This window comes from Malania oleifera, chromosome 1 (genome assembly GCF_029873635.1).
Source record: "Malania oleifera isolate guangnan ecotype guangnan chromosome 1, ASM2987363v1, whole genome shotgun sequence".
NCBI lineage: Eukaryota > Viridiplantae > Streptophyta > Magnoliopsida > Santalales > Ximeniaceae > Malania > Malania oleifera.
This window is the reverse complement of record NC_080417.1, coordinates 104,681,100-104,706,400: the sequence shown is the minus strand read 5'-3', so window position 1 is coordinate 104,706,400 and position 25,301 is coordinate 104,681,100.

Genomic DNA, 25,301 nt, shown 5'->3' with positions numbered 1-25,301 from the left:
TGCACTCAATATGTGAGCCACATTTCACAACAGAAAGAATTTGTTCCCTTGGTGGTATAAAGACTTCTCCATCCTTAAGGAACACGTATAGTGGATTCGGAATCATTGAGTGTGTCTTAAGGTGTGGACGTAGGCAAGAGGCTAAACCATGTTAAAATTGTTTGTTAAGCTTCTCTTCTTTTCACTCTTTTATTTACGCTTAGTGTATGATTTATCTTTTTTATATATATGTTGTGATATAATCATTTGTATTCTGCTAAGATTTTTATTTTGTAAAGAAAAACACAAATATGCAAAAGAGTCTATTCACCCCCCTCTAGACTCCACACTAGGGACAAGACATTGTAATTTCTTTTTTTCTTTTTTTTATGACAATAACAAATTTTTTTTTTTTTTTTTTTTGTAAAGTATTGAATTCTTCTTATTATAATTATTTTGGTTGTAGGGAAGGACATTTTTCGAGGCAAAACTAAAACTATACTTCTAAAAAAATAAATATTTTGCAAAGCATGCCCAGTCTAATATGCTTATGCTTATGTTTTATGTGATTTTTGTACAAATGACTACTGATTGGGTCTCAATAATGACTTTAATCAATTTGACTCGTTTAATCATTGTTTCTAGCTCAAAATATTTTTGAAAAGGAAGGTGTATCCCCAAGGGGGGGGGGGATGAATTTGGATTTTAAAATTTCTTTGATTGATTCGTTAACTTATTTTAATTTCTACAATTGCACAAGCAAAGTAGGTTTTCAATTACAAGTTTAGTGAAAAATTAACTTTGTAAAACCTTTATGAATGTATATGCCAAGTTGTTTATTCTTTTCAGCAACTCAATACAATCCAATCAGCACAAACTTAACACAATCCACACTAGAGAAAGGGTTCAGCAATGCTTGTCAAGATTTAGTAACTCAAAGTAGAGTTTGAGAATGTATGCTTGCTGATAAAAAGCCCTGTGTTTATGAACCTATTTTCTCAATATAAACCACAATTCAAACTTCCAACAATCTTCCAAAAACTCGGACTTTAAATAAACTTTTAGTTAATTAGTCTTAGGTGTTAACCAATCAATGTACTCCCTTTAAGGTTTTCACAATTTATATTGATCAACCAACGTATTCCCTTTTGGTTTTCGAAATCCCAAAATCAAATTAAACCTTGGTTTATTTAATTTCCAATCCACGTAGTGTCTATGATCAAAAAATTAAAATCCAACCACCCAGTTAATATAAATAGGAAATTAAATGAGAGTAGAGAAGATCATGAGACGAGAGTTTTTATGAGGTTCGGATATACCTGCCTAAGTCCTTGCCTTAGGCTAAACCACCCAAGGATTCCACCATAACCACTCCTTTACGGGAAGGAGCAACCTTACAATCTCTTCTTCAATAGGCTAGAGTACGCCTCTCCAAATGATACCCCACGCTTGGTCCAACAACGATGCAAGAACCTGAACCGTCTACAAAACAAGAACAAGTTTTGGTGTACAAAGACATCCTCAGTAAGAGCATATTAGTACAATAATTCAGCACTAAAATATACTTCAATTCAAAATAATAATTGAAAGAGTTTGAAGCCTTTAGAAGTATATCACCATGAGCTTTCTTTCTTGATTGAAAGAATTCAGTATAGGTTCAAAATTGTGTAAGAGATTCCCAACAAACCTCAGTAGAGAATTTCAGAAAGTAATTGCACGAGAGAGCTTTTGAGAGTATTGAGAGTTTTGAGAGCAAGAAAGCTTGATTGCTATAATTGCTTAGTGTGTTTGAATCCTTAGCCTTGGGGAGGTATTTATAGATGATTAATCAAGAGTATTTCGTGTTCCCCAAGTGACTTCGAGTGTTTCCTAAGTTTTCATAACGGTTTGAATTTAAAAAAATCAAATTTGGAAAGTACTTTAAAATTTAAAATCTCGAAGAGTCAGTTGACTGAGAAATAGGAGTCAGTTCCCTGGATCCATTTAAAACACTAAGATTTTCAAACACAGAATGAGTCAATCGACTGGGAACACATAAGCCAATGGATTGGGTCCTCTCGGGTTGTTTCAAAATCGAGTATTTTATTTGTCAGCCAATTGGGAAAACCTTGTCAATCGCCTGGAAAGACCAAAAACTAATTTTTCAATTTTGTTTCCAAATTCTTTTTGGCTCTTTTGCTTTGCCAAAAAAAATAATTTAAGACTTTTGAAAAGTATTTTTCGGGATTTTTCAAAACATGGTCTCTAAGTCACTGAGATTCCTAATGAGCTTCAAATCCAATCAAATTATCATTTGAATAAAGTACTTACATAGAGACTCTCTTAAGACATTAAAACATTTTAAGCTTGGAGTCTTCATGCTTGTCTTTTGTTTTGTCCATCTTGACTTTGAGCCTCAAATTCTTTAAGCTTTTAGCAAGTCCTCTTTGATATTCATGCTCTCATGATCTTCAAGCTTTCATATTCCTTTTCTATGGAGTCTTGCAATCAGCTTTTATATTCATTTGAACTTGAACTTAATGACTTGCAACAAAACATGTTAAGTGACCTTTTATTTGTTATCATCAAAACAAGATTAGTAAGCAATGTTAGGACAATAATTTTTATTTTATTTTATTTTTTGGATACGGTGGGTTTCTTGGGCTTATGCGCCAGACTAATCCCATGTCTACACCAGTCGAGCCTACAACCAATACGTAGGAGGTAAATCTGGATGTGCGCTACAAGCGGTATGATTTGAACCCCAGATACATCGTTGTAAGCGACCTTCTAGGAAACCTCCTTACCACCTGAGCTTATGCCTAGGGGCAATCTAGCTCAGATTATTGGTATTATTTGATTTTTTTTCTGTCATTTTATTAGCAAGAAATAAGTAGTTTAAAATGCCATAAATTTATCGGGTGCAAACTGAATATTGGAATGGTTTCGATTAATTTATTATATTTTTGGTGATTGTAAACAAAAAGGTACAAAAATACATCTAACAAGAACTTGATTATAATTTTTAAGATATAAAATAGGAATATATTTTATTTATTATTATTTTACTACATGAATTAGAACCTCCAACTTTTGGTGGGGCCCTTACGCGTTGTTTGATGAAATTTGTTAGCTTATAATAACGGGTAACCGCCATCATGATTCATGTGATGAAGTCAGAGGGGAGTGCACAATAAAGGCTTCGTTTGTATAGTTCTCCACCTTTCATAAGTGTTTTCCATCTAAATCTTTGTATTTTTAAGATTTTATTTTATTTTTGTTAAATTTTCGTAAGTATAAGAGCATTTGAAGGACTTCAAAAAAAGTGGATAAAATAATGAAGATATTTTTTAATTAATAATAGAATATGCAAGTTTAATTTGATTTTCTTATGTAAATAGAGAATAATTAAATAGCATTTTAAGGGTTTAAGAAAAAGACCAAAATAAAGAAGAATTTTTGTGGAATATTCATTTTTAAAATTTTAATAATATATAAATAATATGGGAATGTAATAAAAATGATAGATCTAGTCAAATAATTTTATAAAATATTTATACGAAAAGTTTGTGCTGCTTCATCTAAAGTTTTTACATTGTAGTTTTGCTTCATGACAATAACTTACTATTTTTAGTATGTAAAGTGTAAAATTATGTCACTGTAACAATTCTATTCATAAGGAAAGCCATATCGCAAATCAAACGTAAAATTATATTCTTAAAAATAAATATTCTGCAGCAGAACTAATATAATATATTATGTTTTTGTTTTATGTGATTTTTATATAAATAACTTGTGGTTGGGTCTCAATAATGGCTTTGACTAATTTGTGTTATTTAATCACTGTATCCAGCTAATAAGATTATTTAGGTTATTTAAGACTTTTTATTGTATTATTAGCAAGAAATAGGCAATTTAAAACATATATTACAAACGTAATGGGTGGAAATTGAAAATTTGCACGGTTCAAAAAGATTACTTTATTTTATTTTTTAAATTATAAGTACATGCAGATTTATGATGACCATGAAAACGAAAAGACTATTAATGTGTTTGACAAGGGTTTAATTGTAATTTTAAGAAAGCAAAATATGAATTCATTATACTTATTATTTTTTATCACATTAATTGGAATCTTTGACTTTTGGTGGGGTCCTTAGGCATTGTTTGTTGAATTTATTTATCTTTATTAGTGGGTAGCCAATAACATCAAAAGAGAGTAGCGTTGCATATCATGACCCATGACCATCCAAACAACGGGTGTGCAAATGGTCAATTCAGCCAAATTCAGTTAATTAACCGAATTAATTGAATTTTTTTATTAACCCTAACCCCTAGCCGAACTGACTGAATTGGTTGCGTGATCAAATCGTACCTGATCGAATTGAATTTTTGGGTAATTCGGCTAACCGAATTTCACCAAATAAAATTAAGATTAATTATGAAAAACAAATTATGATTGTTGTCTGGAGCATGAATTGCAATTTTTATTTTTGGTTTACCAGTTCTAGCTTATGGTGTGTCGTGACGTCCCGGGAGCGGGCCCCGAGAGGCGAGGGAATAAAATATAATATATGATATTGAAAATTTTGATTTGAAGCCACCACTAACCTATTCTTTATCTAGGTGTGGGTAGAACACCTAATTACTACTTATTTGATTGGTCACTAGACTAACCTAGGATAAGAAACTAGTAGTCTTGGTATGCTTTTACCAGAATTGGGATCGAGAGTTGGTTATGTGAGGGGAAGATATTCACACCCCCTACACACATGTTCTATAAACAATATCTAATTAATTATGAATTATCTCCAAATTGAATTTAATAACTTTTATTTAACTCCTTTAAAATAAACAAATAAATAAATAAATGGATAAAATTAAAAGTATATTGAGAATATTGTTTTGATTTAAGAATGTTTAATAAGATCTCCAAACGAGGTGATCTTTTTTAGATAGACCCTCCTTAGAGCTAATACAAGTGAGGTATAAAATACCTCATTGCCCTTATTAAAGTCATAGAGACACACACACACACAAATCAAATAAAATTATCTAATTTTTTTTTTTACCAAAAGAATCTTTAAAAACATTCCCATATTTTTCAAAATTTTGTAGAAATTTTCTAAAATTTTGTAGAAATTTTCTAAAATTTTCAACATTTTTCCTAAAATTTTCTGGAATTTTTAAAGACTTTTCCTTATTTTTTGGTAAAAGGTCATATCATATGGTAAAATACAAGAGAACCTAGTTTAACTTCCAAATGTCCAATATGCAATGAATTAGATTTTTTTTTACATGCATGCATTGATGAGCAAACCAAAGTCATATCATGTGATAAAAAGAAGAATAATGAAGCATTTAAGAGTAATCAACAACATATTGTGCTGATATATAAGGAATCTTAGTTAAAAAAGAAACCAACAACTATTATGGTCATATATAAGGAAACATGAATGAAAAGGAAATCAAAAACACATTGAGGTAATATATAAGGAGACATGATTCAAAAAAAAGGAAACCAACAACCATTGTGGTCGCATAAAAGGAAACATGAATCAAAACCAACAACCATTATAGAAATATAAGAGGAAACATGAATCAAAAGGAAACCAAAAACCATTCTGTTAGCCTTGGTGGCTACACTATCATGGTTTATATGTTTTAATAATATTAACCTATATTTCGTTCCTAGTGTTCTTCCATCTTTACTAATCATGTTACTATAGGTACACGTACATGAATTTCTAGATCAAAGGCAAAGATCAGACTGAGTTGATATTCGAATATGAAGATCAAATGGACACTCACTCGAAAAGGACTCAAGCACAATCAAAGGAAGCTTTTTGTTTAATTATATGTAATGGGTGTGTGTTTGATGTAGTGTATTTTGTAACTCTTGCTGGTTTTGATTCTTGCATGATTTCTGAGTAAGAGTTGAGAAAAATTGCATATGCATATTTGGACACTTGAGTTTATAAGTTTTCACTTAAATCACAAACTCACATTTATAGTTTTCAAATATAAAACAAAGAGTTTCATAAACAAATCCTAAACTCAATCTATTTTCCAAAGGGACAAGTTTTCAACAACTTGGTTTCATAATCATTTTGATACTTGGTCTATAATGACCCGAAGAAATTATGATATTTAAATAATATAGGAAATGATATTCACGGAAAAATACTAAAGTTTAGTGCTGAGAGTTTTCATTTTCAAGGTTTTGATCAAGAAATCCTACGGGTGTGAGTCCAGGAATTCATAGGGGGCTTTTTAGTTGCCAGGTAAGGGAATAAACTAAAGCAGTTATTTTCCATGCGTATTATTATTATTTATCGGTAAATTAATTTTCAGGAAAGCATGCATGATATTTGAATATTATTGAGAAAATGTATGTTATTTGGAAAATACTGCTATTATACGAAAAATGTGATTTTAGAATGAAATGTACGAAATTATTCAACTTTGTGTGGCATGAATGTTATTTTTTATGAAAAGTAATGATATGACAAATTTTACAAATAAAGCATGTTTTCAGGAGTTATGAAAAGATACAGTATATTATGATGATTTTGATAAGTACATGATAATTGATTATCTTTAGAATGATGCGTATGAAATGATTTCGGCGCGAGACCGTATATATATCTGAAATGATTTCGGCACGAGGTCGTACTTATGAAATGTTCGGCTTGAGGCTGTAATTATGAAATGATGTTCGACGCGAGGCCATATTTATGAAATGATTTTCAGCGCGAGGTCGTATTTATGAAATTATGAAAAATTCTATAATATCATGTATTATATGTTATCAGAACCCAGATGTTAGTTTAGTTCAGTTTCAGGAGCTCGGTACCGTAGCCTATAGATCAGATATCTATGATCAGATTAGTGCTAACCACCCCACGAGGGGGTGGGAGATGGATAGTCGATGTGGCTTTCAGTGTAAAGTGTAGACGTCCACCTAGCAGTCCGGACCAGGGATGTGGCGGGCCCATCATACTTACAAACATTTTTTACTCAGTAGTGGTCAGCCAGCCATTGCCGGGTCCCGCCTTCGAGCTACACAATCCGTCATGGGGGGTAATACATGACACCAGCTAGCTATTCATCCTGGGTATGTTTTCAGTATTATCAGCTATAACAGACGTTTTATGGGCGATATGATTTATTAGCAAATATGAAAGTATATGATTATTCAGTACAATATGATGAATGTTTACAGATATATAAAGTGTACTGTATATGTATAATTGCATTAAATGTTCATGTTACCACACAACTGTATTTAGTTTATTTTCCCTTACTAAGAGGTGTCTCACCCCTGAATTTAATTAATTTTTCAAGAGACCCTAAGAGACCAGCGGGTCGTGGCCGTCGTTGAGTTTGTTAAGTTATCCTACTAGGAGGGTAAGATTTTGTACTAGGATCAGGATTATTTTGTTGTGAGATCCTAGTTTTTTTTGGAATGTTATAGGAGATTGAACATATATGTATGTTATTTTGGTGTAAGTGGACTCTGATATTATGTTTTAGGGTTGGATGGTTGTAATTTTATACTTACTGTTGCGTAGGTTTCCGCTGTTTATGACTGGTCTATCCCCATTGCCCATGGGTTTGGGTTGATCATATATTTATATATGCTTATTATTTGATAAGTTAATAAGGTCGTTACATGGTCCCAATTTTATCAAAATGAGTCTTATGTCCTAAGGATTCAAAGAAAGTAAAGTATATTTTCATTAAAGGACATACAAGTATATAAGATATCAAAATAACTTTTCAAATGTATTTTTATTAACAAGATATCTTATATTTAAGGGGAAACTCATTTGGACAAATATTAAACTTTATTAGACTTAATATATTTCATATAAGCTTTTTGACAGGGAAAAACGAAGCAATCTTTATTTAACGTAGTGCAACTTCGAGTCTCGAACACGTTTCGGTATTTGGGGCATAAATTTTTCTAAAAAAAGTTCAAATAGGACGATCTTGGTATCTATGGAAAGCTAAGAAAGAACTCCCACAACTTTCATGTTAATGACTTTTTCTGATTTGGAGTAATTGTCGACATATGTAGGAAACCTTCCATGGTTGTTGACGGTTTTAAAGAGCTCATAAAAACCATTGACGGTTTGGGATGATGACAAAACACCAACAGGTGAAAAATGACTAGTTTTTAAAATAGTTTTTTAATAAAACCCCCCAACGGCCATAAAACGACTAGTAGCCCATTTTTGCCTATCAATACAAGTTCTTAGACTTGTTTAAATATGGTTTTGATTATTACAAGCATTTATTGAAAAACATCTTTGAATCCAAAACCTAGCACTTTGCATCTAGTTCATATTCACAAGTGCTCATCTCTTTTGCTAAGTTATCTTGTATGATTCATTTCTTGAGAGATTAAGTGTGAGGTTTGCTTTGTATTTACAATTAGCTCATTTGAGGAGCATTTCATTGTTACCCATATTATTGTAAGGTTCTTTATGAACCAACTTGGTGAAGGTTCTTAGTGAACCGTTTGCAATGCATCTTGGTGATCCTTGTGGCTCTTGGTGAGCATGATAGGGATTTTTTCCCGAGTGTAGGGATTTGTTTGTGAGTCGTAAGGCTTGCTCCTCCGGTGAAGGAGCATTTTAGTGGATTGTGGAATCCTTAACTTGGTGCTAAGGTGTGGACATAGGGTTGGTGCCAAACTACGTAAAAATACTAGTGTTATTCTTTCTCTCCCTTACACTCTTTATTTTATATCTTGTGCATGATTTATATTTATAATGTGATATGATTTCTTGTATCTTCCTAAAAGTTTTTATTTTGTAGAAAAATACATATTCCACAAAAAGAGTCCATTCACCCCCCCTCTGACTCTATATACTCCCGGGTGGGACGATTAACACATTCAAATGAGGAAAGTAATTTGAATTAATCCATAAACATCAAGGATGCAAGATTTAAGTCATAAAATAAGAAAAAACCAACTTTAACCAAGTTGTAAGCCTCCAAAGCAGCCTTGAAACCTATTCAAACCAAAACTGATTAGATCAAACAAAGTCGAGGTAGTATGTTTTAAATCAAGTGAAAAGAAGAAGAAGAAAGCCTAATCCTAGCCCTCTTAGCCACCAAAGCTTCCATGCGAAGTTGCCAAACTCCCAAACACCCTTCAAAGCTCACTATTTTAAAAACAAATACACAAGATAAATCAAACAAGAAGCAAGCAATCAATAAAGTATAAACATTAAAATGCTATTTTGCATGGAACTCATACCTTCAAAGCTCACTCCTTTAAACACAAATACATAAGAGAAATCAAACATGAAGCAAGTAATCATCAAAGTATAAACATAAAAATGCTATTTTGCATGTAACTTATATCTTCGAAGTGAGAAATCAAACATGAAGCAAGCAATCCTCAAAGTATAAACATAAAAATACTATTTTGCATGGAACTCATACCTTTTGAAGATGTATTCCTTTTTGTGTGCTTTCTTTTCTTTGTTTTCTTTTAATTGGTTTACAACCATAGCTTCCCTATCCACTTTCTCTCTTCTTGATCTCTTCTCCTCCAATCCTAATGTTGTTGTTGCAATAAGGCTGCCGTCTAAGCCACGAAACCAAATTTACAAAGCTCCAAATGACAATCCGGCTGACCATAATGAATAAAGATGAGTCATAAATAACTTGTCAAAATTGTAGCTCAATCAGACAAGAAATCACTATCTGATCGTCAAGATCAAGTTGGCTGCATAGGCATCTCTAATATTGAATTTTTAGCAAATAATTGTCTTCTCTCCCTTACGTTTTCTTAGCTGTCCCAAGGATGCATGAAACTCTCTCTTTTTTTTTTTTCTCCTCCTGTCTTCTTATTTGGTTGTCCTCCCCTTGTGTGGCCCCATTCTTATAGGGCTAGGGTTTCATTCATCATTAAAATCAAATCACGCTATCTTAGGCAATTTCCTTTCTTTCCATGCGTGTGCTTTCCATTTGTAGAGAGTTTCCATCATAGGCTCAACTAGATGTGTCCTATTGATTTCTTTCCATGTAAATATCAAGCAAGTCAATTGAATTAGGAAAGAAATCATCATTTTTCATTGCAAATCATTCAATTTTAAGAAATAAATCATTCAAATTGAATATTTTGGAATATTGCCTTTTATATTTTTATTGTATTCCACGGTATTTTTTTGACATATTTCCTTGAAATTATGTATTCCAGACCCCCCATGAACAATGAAAATGCATAATTTTTTACATTGGGCCTTAGAAAAAATAGATTGTCTACAACTATCGTTCTTTATAGGTTTGTTGCTTAAGATAACAGGAAGAACAATCTTCTTGTTATCTTTCAGCAACAAATCTATAAAGACAAAAGATGCAGATTTTGGACTAGGCCAAATATAACAAGAAAAACCAATGTGTGAACTTATAAAAATGCATGGAATTTCGGGTAAACTTGATAAACCTGCTGAGTGTTGTGAAAGCAATAACTGCTCAAGCCCGTGGACTAACACCACATGCTTTTAAGATAATTAAAGAAACTTGAATGTAACCCCTCAAATTAATGAAACAGTCAGGGCAACTTGAAGTGTTAGTGGTCAATACAACTTGAATGTGACTATTTGGAAAAAATAGTCAAGGCAACTTGGAAGGAGACCACTCATATTTGGGAACTATCAATGCGACATGCCTCTGAGATGGTCAAAACAACTTTGAAGGTGACTACTCGAATTTGCGAACTATCAATTCCATATGACTTTGAGGTAGTAAAAGCAACTTGGATGGGGACCACTCAGATTTAGGAACTATCAATGCCAAATGCCTCTAAGATGGCCAAAACAACTTGAATGCAACTACTCGGATTTGGAAACTCTCAATGTCATATGCCTTCGAGGTAGTTGAGATAACTTGAAAAGGGACCACTCAAATTTGGGAATTATAAATGCCACATGCCTCTAAGATGACCGAAACAACTTTGAAGGTGACTACTCGGATTACCGTGATAGTCAAAACAACTTGAAAATGTCTACATAGATTTGGGCACCCTCAATGTCGCATGCCTCTAAGGAGGCCAGAATAACTACTCAAGTAAATGAGATAGTTAGAATAACTTAGAGGAGACTCCTCCAAGGAACGATATAGTCAAAAAAAATTGGGTAAGACTTCTTGAATGAATGAGATAGTCAGGATAACTTGGATTAGACTTCTTGAATGAATGAGATAGTCAGGTTAATTTGGATGTCACTACTCGAATGAACGACATAGTCAAGACAACTTGGATAAGACCACTCAAATGAACGAGACAGTCAGGACAACTTGGAAGAGACCTCTCGAATGAACTTGGACGTGATTATTTGAATTTTGGAGGTGTAATGCCCCAGTATTAGGAAAAAAAAATATCTTTGGCAAGAACCACTTGGATTTAAGGACTAATGCCCTAGTATTTGAAAAATATTTTTACAATAATAACTTGGATCTCAAGACCAATGCCCCAATATTTGAAAATTATTTTTTTCATGAACTACTTGAATCTGAGGACCAATACTCCAGTAGTACTTGAAGAACATTTTTGCAATGACAACTTGGATCTGAGGGCCGATGCCCTAGTGTTTGAAAAACATTTTTGCAAGAACTACTTGGGTACGAGGACCAAGCCCCATGTCCCGAACTCTTACCATTTGAATTTATAGAAAATAAGGATTTTACTAGGTACAAATGAAAATGGATATGCAAAGCTGTTGGAATTGGTGTATTCCCAATAGGGGGGTGAATTGGATATTAAAAAAATTATCTCCTAAGTTAAACTAACCAGCGGCAATATATACACAACCTAGGGTCTGTCTATATAATTCCAAATGTGCAGATAAATATAATATGCGGAAATTAATCATGCGCAACATTCATAGACAATTGAGAATAACACATATGAGCAATATATATAAAGTTCTGAAATGTAAAGTGCTTATACAATATGTTATCGGGGTTCAACCAATATTGCTTATGTCCCCGCCTTAGCTTGCAAGCCTGAGAATTACCACTAATGCTCACTTAACGGGTGGAGCAACACCGTTTATAACCATGTCAAATTCATAGGGCTGATCTCAACCTTCACACACTCTCCTTACAGTGCGGAGAAGGCCCTACCAATCCTTACGGGTTAGATCAATATCCCCTCAGGACATGCTTGGAATACATGTACCAAAGTAGAACTCTAACCATTTGAATTTATAGAAAATAAGGATTTTTACTAGGTAGAATGAAAATGGATATGCAAAGTTGTTGGAATTGGTGTATTCCCAAGAGGGGGGAGGGGTGAATTGGATATTAAAAAATTTATCTCTTAGGTTAAACTATCTAGCAGTAGTATATACACAACCTAGGGTCTGTCTATGCAATTCTAAATGCACAGATAAATGTAGTGTGTGGAAATTAATCATGCGCAGCATTCACAAACAATTGAGAATAACATACATGAGCAATAAATATAAAGTACTGAAATGTAAAGTGCACATACGATATGTTATCAGGGTTTGGCCAATACTGCCTATGTCCCCGCATCAGCACGCAAGCCCGAGGATTACCACTAATGCTCACTTAATGGGTGGAGCAACATCGTTTACAACTAGGTCAAACTCACAGGGCTGACCTCAACCTTTACACACTCTCCTTACGGGGTAGAGAAGGCTTTACCGATCCTTACGAGCTAGATCAACACCCCCTTAGGACACATCTGAAATACAATCAGTTAATATAAAATTTGTGTACAATCAAGATGCTTCTTATACTAGGAAGATATGTACCAATACATACATATAATAATCAACGCACACCAATAATGTAAGAACTATAAGCTTAGTGCTATATGTGTGCCATCAACACTCAAAGTAACGTCTATATTCAATCAAGTACAAGGGTGTATTAGCAAGCTAATCTTTGAAACAATGTATAGATATAAATCTCAATCACAATTTTGGGTTTCAAAGATTTCTACTAAGAGTATTCTAAATATCTCTAAAAAATATTTTCTCAATATTTGAGCACAATAGATAATCGAAAAAGTGAGCTTGTGGAAAGATTTTTGCACACTCAAAAATACAAGCTCAATGAGTCTTGCAATAATGATGCAAAGACTCACTAGCTACAAGATTTTTCCCACACAAATTTATTAAATAAAATTGAGAGAAAAACTTTATGCTCAACTCTCAATCTGAAAATCAAATATACAACATAGTGAGAGTTTCTTAGCAAATGAGAATAATGTATAACCACTCAAATAACTCTCACAAGGATTGATTTTGCAAAGGAATAGTAGTATGAGAGGGTATGGGCTTTGTATTTGAAAAAGCTCTAAAAAATACAGAGAATATTTTTACTAATCAAAGTGCTAATTGCTCTTTAATTAAGCAAATAAACTTGTATTTATAGACTTGGCCGAAATTATAACCGTTGGGGATACATAGGGAATTATTGAATTTGTTTTAAAAGAGTTTAAGACATTTAACCCCAATTAACCTCAGTAAAAATTCGAGCAAGCCGAGAGGTTCGTTGGAAAATTTTTAAGGTTCGATCGACCAGATTGCTCAGTTTGATCGACTAGGGTTTTTTTGAACTGAGGTGTTGGTCGACAAGACTTGAGGCGATTTTGGAACCTCTGAGGTTTAGTCGACCAGGCTAAGTTCGGTTGACCGAATTTGGATGTTTAGTTGACCAGGCCATTTTTTAACTTCAAGTTCGGTTGACCAGGGCTTTGGGATTTCCTCACATGCCAATTTGGTCAACCAGGGCGTTGATGTTAATTTTAAGGACGGTTGACCAAGTGGACAAACTTTTGACCCTGGGGAGGTTCGGTCAACCGAAGTCTCTCTGTGTGTTAGGGTTTGGTCGACCGAATACACTAACTTTGTGCATTCAATTCCTAACTCTCATTTAAAGACACCCCTGTTCACATAAATGTTAATTATAAGTTTATAGGGGGCTTATTCATGCATAATTTGGGACCTATGGTCAATCTAAAGTCTTTGAGCTAATCCCTAAAAATTTAGCCTCGGTCGACTAAAGGATGGTCCTTAAGGTCATTCAACGGTCTTGAGCTTATAGTCCCTACCATGCATGATATTCTAATTATTAAAGACCGATAGATAATTAATACAGACCCGAATGATAAATAAAAAAATATAATATAACTTGAAACACAAATCGATCTTCATGCGCTACTCCTTTGCAGCTCCATGGAATACATCGGGGTATGCTCGTTCAGGTGCTCTTACAACTTCTACATTGCATCATCATCTGTGCTAACTAAAACATAAACCTACGTAAGTACTTAAAGCACATAGATGAGATACTATGGTTTGTTATAATTAAAACACAGATCTAACCAAAAAGTCAACAAAAGCCTATGCAAGAAAACATATATGTCATGGATGAGTGGGTGCATGATATGATGATATGTATGCATGTTGTTTCCTATCATTTCTTGTGACGCCCCGATTTTCGTACAATTTTTTTTTACAATAATAAATAAATATTCACTTGTCCTCAATAACATTCATATATCGGCCACGTCAATAACTCTACTACCTTTCATACAACCCGACCCGCATTGGGTACCGAGTAAAAAGTCATTTTATTTATAAAACCTAATAGTGGAAGATAATACATACTTAACAACCAGAATACAATACCTAGAGTGTCAACATAAATATATACATCACCATAACATACTCAAAAATAACCCAACTCTAGGGGAATTACACCTCCCCTAGTCCAAAAACTCACCCTGCATGTCAAGGTCCTAGCTCCCTATGGTCACGGAGTTCTATCGCCTGGCCTATCTCTGTCCCCTGAAAAATTTAGATAATTTGGATGAGACACATCTCAGTAAGAAGGAGTAAATTATTTACAATGTGTGGCCATCTGAGTTCAGTTATAACATGCTATACTTTTCAAAACAACATTTCATCTGAGAAAAGTACACTGATAAATATATTTTCATAATCATATAGGTATACAACACAAGCTATTATAAGTTTTAAAATCATTTCTCAAGTTCAAATATTTTCAACACATATTTACCCGCCCATACAGGTAGCTTCCCTCTACCCTAACACGTTATGCAGTCAGGTATGACCATATCTAATACCTATCAGGGCACTCACCTTACTCAGTAAGCCCTCAGGCGGAAGGTTTCATTTCGCCTCAATTATTTATATTATTAACTCACACTATTTCATTTCTTAATTTTATTATTCTTTATTTCTCACTAACTATTATTTATTTCATTTCTCATTTTAGCCAATTTTATCATTTTTTCACTTTCCATTCCATTTTACGATCCAGCTCATGAGTATCCTTGGTACCTAGTACCAACATCGTGTCTGTAACTCATGGCCACCCTAAGGATCTTTTCTTCCATGCCATGCTTCCCCCCATGGTCAGGGTTGTGCGGCCCAAAGGCTGGATCTAATCGCCGTTGGCTGACCCGATTGATAAAAATATAATATCGCGTCTATAGTATGACTGGCCGGCTTATAACCCTGATCCAAACTAAAAGGGCTCAACAACCCTACAAAATGGCCCAGTCGACTATCACGCCACACACTCCAAGAGTCCGTGTGGTTGCACTACACCACTAGTAATGGTATTGTGCTCATATCATAACCATCCATCAGGGTTCATTACTACATACCCGCAATTATTATGCGGTATTGACATTTCATCAATTATATTTTAGTACATCACAATTCAGTTCAATATAAATGTTCTCATCATTTTCTGTGCACATTTCATCATCTCATAATAATATATATCATGTTTCACGTATTTCAACATTTCTCAAAATACTCATATCAGTAATTCGCAAAATCTTATTTTTCATGCAAAATCATTTATACTCACATATAAATACCATATTTCATTATTTTCCACTAATCACATCAATAATTCTTATTTCAATATTTTCTCATAAAACACTCATCGTTATATTTCACATTTTTTCAATACATGTCATGTGCTACACAGTTTTCACCTAATATTCATAATATATTAAGTTCACACTCCAAAACATCACAATTTAATATTACTCAAATGCCACACAATTTATCTCATATTTATATCATAATAACTTTCAGGCAAAATACCACATGCTCATTTTCACATATTAATTTACACAGTAATTCTAAAAATACTGTTATAATTTATTTCCCTTACCTGACTTACTAAGAGTCTCGTTAAGACCCAAATCCTACGACCTTGGCACTCGAAATTCAAATCCTAGAATTTGCATTTTTCCCAGATTAATTAACTCATTTTCCTAAAATAATATCCGTCTAACCTTTCCTAGGCTCCATATATCCCAAATTAACATTTAAACTAACATTTAACACCCCCACTTAATTTTCTAAATTATGCATGCGGGTCCCGAAATTACCCCCGCGGAGCTCACCCGGGCCCTAAATTTCAAAAATCCTATTTCAACCCCAGATGCTCAATATTTTAGCATTTCTAAATTAATACTAATTAATTAAAAATAAGCCTCTTAATAACCCCCATATCCCAAATTTGGGATTTTGCCCTCTACGACCCCACGAGAAATTCGTACCGCTAGACTTATAGAGAAGCATCCCTAGATTCTTGTGTTGGTGTCCGATCGTCAATTGGGCTTATAATTTGTAAGAAATTGGGAAAAAAATAAAAATTGGCTTACCCCAGGACATATGCTTACGCCGTTCCTACCACCGATTCGTTCCGATAGAAATGACGGCAGCGGAGAATGGAGTTCAGCGGTATCTTTCGATTTCTGATCGGGCGAGAATCCATCACGGAACTGAGGAGAGAGGGAGAGAGAACGAGGAAAGAGAAAGAGATTACAGGAGGGAGGAACTGGTCTGCGCAGTTTTTTTTTATGGAAGACAACTCCTAAAGCTTAAAGAAGCTTCACGAGTGAATATAATAATAATAATAATAATAATAATAATAATAATAATAATAATAATAATAATAATAATAATATTATTATTATTATTATTATTATTATTATTTATTATTATTATTTAATTAATAATAATAATATATTTTATTAATAAAAATAAAAATAATTTTAATTATTTTTTTTCTTTTTTCTTTAAATTTAAATAAATAAATAATTAATTAATTAATTTTTTTTTAAGGAATCACTCCACTAATCTTGCATAGCCCTTTTTTGGGTTATTATATTCTCCTCTCCTTATAAAAATTTCGTTCCTGAAATTTGCTATTCGTTTGCTTCCCATCCTTAGAGAAAACACTTCCAATTTTATTAATTCCCCTCACTTATGATGGAGGAATACCACAGTTACAAAGAGGGTTTTGGGAGATTACAACTATTTCAAATTCTCCCAAAGCCATTCATATTTTAAAACTAAAAACTCTATCTATCTTACGTTACACTATATAAATAAAAATATATAATATTATTCATTTTCACTCTAATTGGCTTAACTTTAAATTCCACTGAATAAGTGTGGATATCTCTGGCGCATCTGATGCTTTAGTTCCTAGGAAGCCTCCTTAACGGCATGATTGCGCCACAAAACTTTTACCAGTGGAATCTTATTCGTGCGTAGCTCCTGTTCCTTCCACTCAAGGATCTGCACTGGCACTTCCTCATAAGCTAAAATGTCTTCCAACTCCAGTGCTTCATAGCTGATCACATGGGAGGGGTCTGGGACATATTTCCTCAGCATGGAAATGTGGAATACGTCATGGATCCTAGACAGGACCGGTGGTAATGCCAAACGATAGGCAATTGGACCCACTTTTTCAAAAATCTCAAATGCTTCAATATACCTAGGGCTCAGCTTACCCTTCCTCTCGAACCTCATAACTCCCTTCATCGGCACCACCTTCAGGAATACGTGATCTCTTGCATCAAACTCCAATTCTCACCGGTGAGTATCTGTGTAACTCTTCTGCCGGCTCTGTGCTATTCGAATCCTATCTTTGATGAGTCTCACTTTATCCTGAATCTACTGTACCAGCTCTGGCCCCAATATCTATCTCTCCCCGACTCATCCCAGTACAATGGGGATCGGCACCTCTTGCCATACAACGCTTCATACGGTGCCATCCCAATGCTGGCCTGGTAGCTGTTGTTATACGCAAACTCAACCAGTGGCAAATACTGCATCCAACGACCTCCAAAGTCCAGAACACATGCTCGCAGCATATCCTCCAGAATTTGTATCGTTCTCTCTGTTTGCCTATTTGTCTAAAAAATGAAAAGTTGTGTTGAACGACAATTGAGAACCATGACCCTTTGCAGACTCTTCCAAAAATGAGATGTGAACCATGGGTCTCTGTCTGAAACTATGGACACTAGGACGTCGTGGAGTTTAACTATCTCCTGGATATATAACTCAGCCAATCTATCCATGCAGTAGCTAATTTTGATCGGCAAAAAGTGGGCAGTCTTCGTCAGTCGATCCACCACTACCCAGATAGCGTCCTGTCCATGCAATGCTGGCGGTAATCTTGAGACAAAATCCATCGCTATATGCTTCCACTTTCACTCAGGAATGTGGAGTGGCTGTAATGATCCTGTTGGTCTCTGATGCTCAGCATTCACTCGCTGGCACGTTAAACACTGATCCACATATTAGGCTATCTCCCTCTTCATGTTGCTCCACCAGAAGGACTCTCGAAGATCCATGTACATTTTAGTACTACCTGGATGTACAGTATACATGGACCCATGTGCTTCCTCCAGAATAACCTTCTTGATCTCAGGGTCGGCAGGAACGCATAACCTGGTATGGAACCTCAAGGCTCCATCATCTGAGATGCTAAACTCTATTTCCTGACCTTCCTGTACCTTTCCCATAAGATCTACTAGTTCTACATCATTCCTCTGAGCTACTTTAATTATCTCCTGTAGAGTTGGCTGCAAAACCAAGTCAGCAATAAACTCCTGGTGATCGCCCTTTACCAGCTCCACACTAAGCCTCTTTAGATCCATCTAGATTGGATGTTGAATCTCCACTGCAAACACAAATGAATCCACTGATTTCCGGCTAAAAGCATCATCAACCACATTAACCTTTCCTGGGTGGTAGCTTATAGTGCAGTCGTAATCCTTTATTAGCTCCAGCCATCTGCTTTGCCTCATATTTAATTCCTTCTGCGTGAAGAAATACTTTAAGCTCTTATGGTTAGTAAATATCTCACACCTACCCCTATATAGATAGTGCCTCCAAATCTTCAGTGCGTAAACAACCACTACCAATTCTAGATCGTGGGTAGGGTAGTTCTTCTCATATTCTTTCAACTGTCATGAGACATAGGCTATTACTCTCCCCCACTACATCAATATGCATCCGAGCCCTTTATGGGACGCATCACTATAAATTACGAACCCCTCTTCTCCTGAAGGAATCATCAAGACAGGCGTAGTGATGACTCGCTGCTTCATTCCTAGAAGTTCTGTACACATTCATCAAACCACTCAAACATTACTCCCTTCCTAGTCAATCTGGTAAGTGGGCCTGATAATCTAGAGAAGCCCTCAAAAAACCTGCGATAGTACCCAACCAATCCCAGGAAACTCCTGATCTCGTGCACATTCTTTGGTCATACCCAGTCTACTACCACCTCAATCTTACTCGGATCAACAAAAATACCACCCCTGGATATAACGTGTCCAAGGAAGGTAACCTGTTCCAACCAGAACTCGCACTTCTTAAGCTTGGCATATAGCTTCTTCTCTCGCAACACCTGAAGCACTATACTTAGATGCTTCTCATGCATGTCTGGGCTCTTCAAATACACCAGTATATCATCAATAAATACTACCACAAATTGATCCAAATACAGGTGAAAGACCCTGTTCGTCAAATCCATAAACACTGCAGGAGCATTCGTCAAACTAAATGGCATAACCAGAAATTCATAGTGACCATACCGTGTTCTAAATGCCATCTTCGGAACATATTTCGCCCTGAATTTCACTTGATGGTACCCAAAGCGTAAGTCTATCTTCGAAAAGATCTGTATCCCCTATAACTGATCAAACAAATCATTAATATGTGGGAGCGGGTATTTATTCTTGATAGTTACTTTATTTATTTCTTGGTAGTCGATGCATAACCTCATTGACCCATCTTTCTTCCTCACAAATAAAACCGGTGCTCCCTAGGGTGACACATCGGGCTGAATAAACCCTTCATCTAACAGTTCCTGCAAATGCTCTTTCAATTCTTTCATCTTTGCCGGTGCCATTCTATACAACGCCTTCGAAATTGGCGCTGTCCCTAGAGCTAGATCAATAACAAACTCTACCTCACGATCAGGAGGTAGTACCGAAAAATCCTCTAGGAATACATCAGGAAAATCTCTCACCACTGGGATATCCTCCACCCTCAGCTCCCCTTCTAATATTGCCTTCACATAGGCCAAATATCCCTGACAGCCTTCTGATAGCAATCTACGTGCCTGAATAGAAAATAGTAACTGAGGTGGGGCGCACACACATGATCCCACGAACCTGTACTCCTGTCCCTCTAGAGGTTTAAACACTACCTCTATTTGATGGCAATCAATGCTGGCATAGTGGGCAACTAGCCACTCTATTCCCAAGATTATCTCAAACCTATGTATGTCTAAAACCACCAGATTAGCTAACAAAGACCTCCTCTGAATACCCACTAGACAATCTCTAAGTACCTTTCTGCACATCCCACAACCCCAGTCGGTGTAGCTACAACCAAACTAATATCTAACTGCTGAGGTTCAAACCCACACAACTTTACATAATCCCGGGCAATAAAAGAATGCGTCGCCCCAGAATCAAACAAAACAATAGCTTCAAACGATAGTATTGAAACCGTACCTGTCACTACATCTCCTGCCGCCTCAGCACCTCTCGGCATCAGTGCATAAACTTGCGCCAGAGCAGTATTCCTCTGCTATCCACCTCGAGGTGCCTAATAGCCTCTTCTGTATGGTCGAGGAGCAGCTGCTACCGCTGGCGGTGCCTAACAGTTCCTTGCGATATGACCATGCTGGTGGCACTGATAGAAGACAACCTCCTTCGCTTGGCACTCTCTTGGGTGCCTCCTTAAACATCTGGGACAAGGAGGGGGCATCTGTCTACCTTGTACTGCTCGATCTCCTCCTCCCAGTCGTCATCCCCCTCTGCTATCAAATCTCCTCCACGGCCCTCGACTGGACCCTGCCTGAAAATTAGAGGGCGCAGGCCTCTTCCTTTAGCTCTGTGTTGTTGCACCTCTCTGTAGGCCGCTCTCAATCACTTCCACCCTATCCACTATCTCTAGAAGGTCTGAGCTTGGAAGTCTATCACTTGCTCATACAGGTTTTGCCTCAGGCCCTGCTCAAACTTCTTTGCCTTCCTCTCCTTATCTGGCACTATATACGGGGCGAATCAGGACAACTCAACAAATCTTGTTGCATACTGCTGCATCGTCACAGACCCCTGTGTCAGATATAAAAACTTCGATGCCTTTGCGCTCCTGATCGTAGCGAGAAAGTACCACTCAAAGAAAATCTCCCTGAAGCGACTCTACGTCATCTCTATAGGGTCTGGCTTCTGCTCCTCAAGTAATCTCACTGACCTCCACCAGCACTTTGCTTCCTCGATCAATTTAAATGTAGCAAATAATACCTTCTAATAATCTACACATGAGAGGACTACCAGCCTATCCTCTATGTCCTGAACCCAGTTCTCTGCTACTAGTGGGTCCGCTCCTCTAGCAAAATACGGGGGTCGCATATGCGTGAACTACTTGATCGTGCAGCTCAGCTCCCATGAACTCCTGGCCATCTTAGCCATCACCTGCTGAGTGACACTACACAATACTGCGTGAGGGTCTCCACCACCTATACTGGAAGGTCCTACTCCATCACCTCCTGCATTCGTGTTACTATTCCCTAGATCCATCCTGTAAAGGAAACAACTAATCTCAGCATACAATTACTATCACACAACCCATATACTACTATAATTTATAAATCACTCTTCTACTACCATTTATCTCCACATCCATAATCCCCCTTTAAGATTCAATCCTACCACTCAGAAACAAGACTCAGTGATAGTATCCATGGTTTTCCTGAAATCGTCATCCCAGGAAAAACATAGAAATAACCCTGATACTCCTATCCTTATGTCGCAAGATAGAACCCTAAATTGTCACCTCATGCTCTAACAATCACTAACTCACATTTCAATCTACTCATCTCCTATTCCCCTTAAAATCCACTCCTATATTGTGGTATTGTATTCCGTTGTCTACTAAAGTCTGCAAAGACTAGCAACCTAGGCTCTGATACCAAACTGTGACACCCCGATTTTCGTACAATTTTTTTTACAATAATAAATAAATATTCACTTGTCCTCAATAACATTCATAAATTGGCCACATCAATAACCCTACTACCTTTTATACAACTCGACCCACATTGGGTACTGGGTAAAAAGTCATTTTATTTGTAAAACCTAACAGCGGAGGATAATACATACCTAACAACCAGAATACAATACCTAGAGTATCAACATAACTATATACATCACCATAACATATTCAAAAACAACCCAACTCTAGGGGAATTACACCTCCCCTAGTCCAAAAACTCATCTTGCTTGCCAGGGTCCCAGCTCTCTATGGTCACGGAGCTCTATCACCTGGCCTATCTCTGTCCCCTGAAAAATTTAGATAATTTGGGTGAGACACATCTCAGTAAGAAGGAATAAATTATTTACAGTGTGTGGTAATATGAGTTCAGTTATAACATGCTATACTTTTCAAAACAATATTTCATCTGAGAAAAGTACACTGATAAATATATTCTCATAATCATATAGGTATAATTTACAAGCTTTTATAAGCTATAAAATCATTTCTCAAGTTCAATTATTTTCAACACATATTTAACCGTGAAGTTCTTGAGAATAGGGAAAATTACCCGCCCATACAGGTAGCTTCCCTTTGCCCTAACACATTATGCAGTCAGGTATGACCACATCTGATACCTATCAAGGCACTCACCTTACTCAGTAAGCCCTCAGGTACAGAGTTTTACTTCACCTCAATTATTTATATTTTTAACTCACACGGTTTCATTTCTTAATTTTATCATTCTTTATTTCTCACTTACCATTATTTCTTTCATTTCTCATTTTAGCCAATTTTATCATTCTTTCACTTTCCATTCCATTTTACTATCCAGCTTATGAGTATCCTTGGTACCTAGTACCAACATCGCATCTGTAACTCATGGCTACCCTGAGGATCTTTCTTTCCACGCCATGCTTCCCTCTATGGTCAGGGTTGTGCGGCCTGAAGGCTGAATCTAACTGCGGTTGGCCGACCCGATTAGATCAAAATATTATATCGCGTTTGTAGTATGACTGGACGACCTATAACCCTGATCCGGATTCAAGGGGGCTAAAAACCGTACAAAATGGCCCAGTCGACTATCACGCTACACGCTCCAAGAGTCTGTGTGGTTGCACTACACCACTAGCAATGGTACCGTGCTCAATATCATAACCATCCATCAGGGTTCATTACCACATGCCCGCAATCATTATGTGGTATTGACATTTCATCAATCATATTTCAGTATATCACAATTCAGTTCAATATAAATATTCTCATCATTTTCTGTACACATTTCATCATCTCATAATAATATATATCGTGTTTCACGTATTTCAACATTTCTCAAAATACTCATATCAGTAATCAAAATCTTATTTTTCATGCAAAATCATTTCTAGTCACATATAAATACCATATTTCATTATTTTCCACTAATCACATCAATAATTCTTATTTCAACAGTTTCTTAGAAAACACTCATCGTTATATTTCATATTTTTCAATACATGTCATGTGCCACATAATTTTCATCTAATATTCATAATATATTAAGTTCACACTCCAAAACATCACAATTTAATATTACTCAAATGCCACACAATTTATCTCATATTTATATCATAATAACTTTCAGGCAAAATACCATATGCTCATTTTCACATATTAACAGTAATTCTAAAAATACTGCTATAATTTATTCCCCTTACCTGACTTACTGAGAGTCTCGTTAGGACCCAAATCCTACGCCCTTGGTGCCCAAAATTCAAATCCTAGAATTTGCATTTTTCCCAAATTATTTAACTCATTTTCCTAAAATAATACCCATCTAACCTTTCTTAGGCTCCATATATATCCCAAATTAACATTTAAACTAACATTTAACACCCCCACTTATTTTTCTGAATTATGCTTGTGGGTCTCGAATTATACCCGTAGAAATCATCTGGGCCCTAAATTTTAGAAGTCCTACTTCAACCCCAGATGCTCAATATTTTAGCATTTCTAAATTAATACTAATTAATTAAAAATAATTCCCATAATGACCCCCATATCCCAAATTTGGGGTTTTGCCACGACGACCCCACGAGAAATCTGTCCTACTAGACTTGTAGAGATTCATCCCTAGATTCTCGTGGTAGTGTCTGATCGTCAATCGGGCTTATAATTTGTAAGAAATTAAGAAAAAAAAAAGTAGAAATTGGCTTACATTAGGAGATATGCCTATGCCGCTCCTACAACCAATCCGCTCCGGTAGGAATGACGACAGCGGAGAATGGAGTCCAGATTTTTTGATTTTCGATCAGGAGAGAACCCGTCACAAAATTGGGGAGTGAGGGAGAGAGAACAAGGAGAGAGAAAGAGATTACGGGGGAGAGGAACTGCTCTGCGTAGTTTTTTTTTGTGGAAGACAACTCCTGAAGCTTCTTTAAGCTTCAAGAGTGAATAATAATAATAATAATAATATTATTATTATTATTATTATTATTATTTAATTAATATTAATAATAATATATTTTATTAATAAAAATAAAAATAAATTTTAATTATTTTTTTCTTTTTCCTTTAAATTTAATTAATTAATTATATATTTATTTATTTATTTTTTATTTTTTATTATTTTTTATTTTTTTTGGAATCACTCCACTAATCTTGTATAACCTTTTTTGGGGTTATTACATTTCTAATGCTATTCATGCAATTTATAACAACATTTTGTGTCTTGAGATCTTGATACCTATCCAATGGAAGAACAAAACTCTGTAACTACAGCCTTATTGTATCTCAAACCTCAATTTTTGCTATTGATGCCCTAGTTTATGAAATACTAATCTTATGCAGAAAACATCAAGTGTATTTCTTGACGTGAATGCCCCAGGCCTTTTGCCATTTCAAGTCTTGGCGCATCCTCTGTCTTAGGCAAACTATGGACTTGTTCATCTTGAGAATTTTGGAAACAAGTTTGAATTT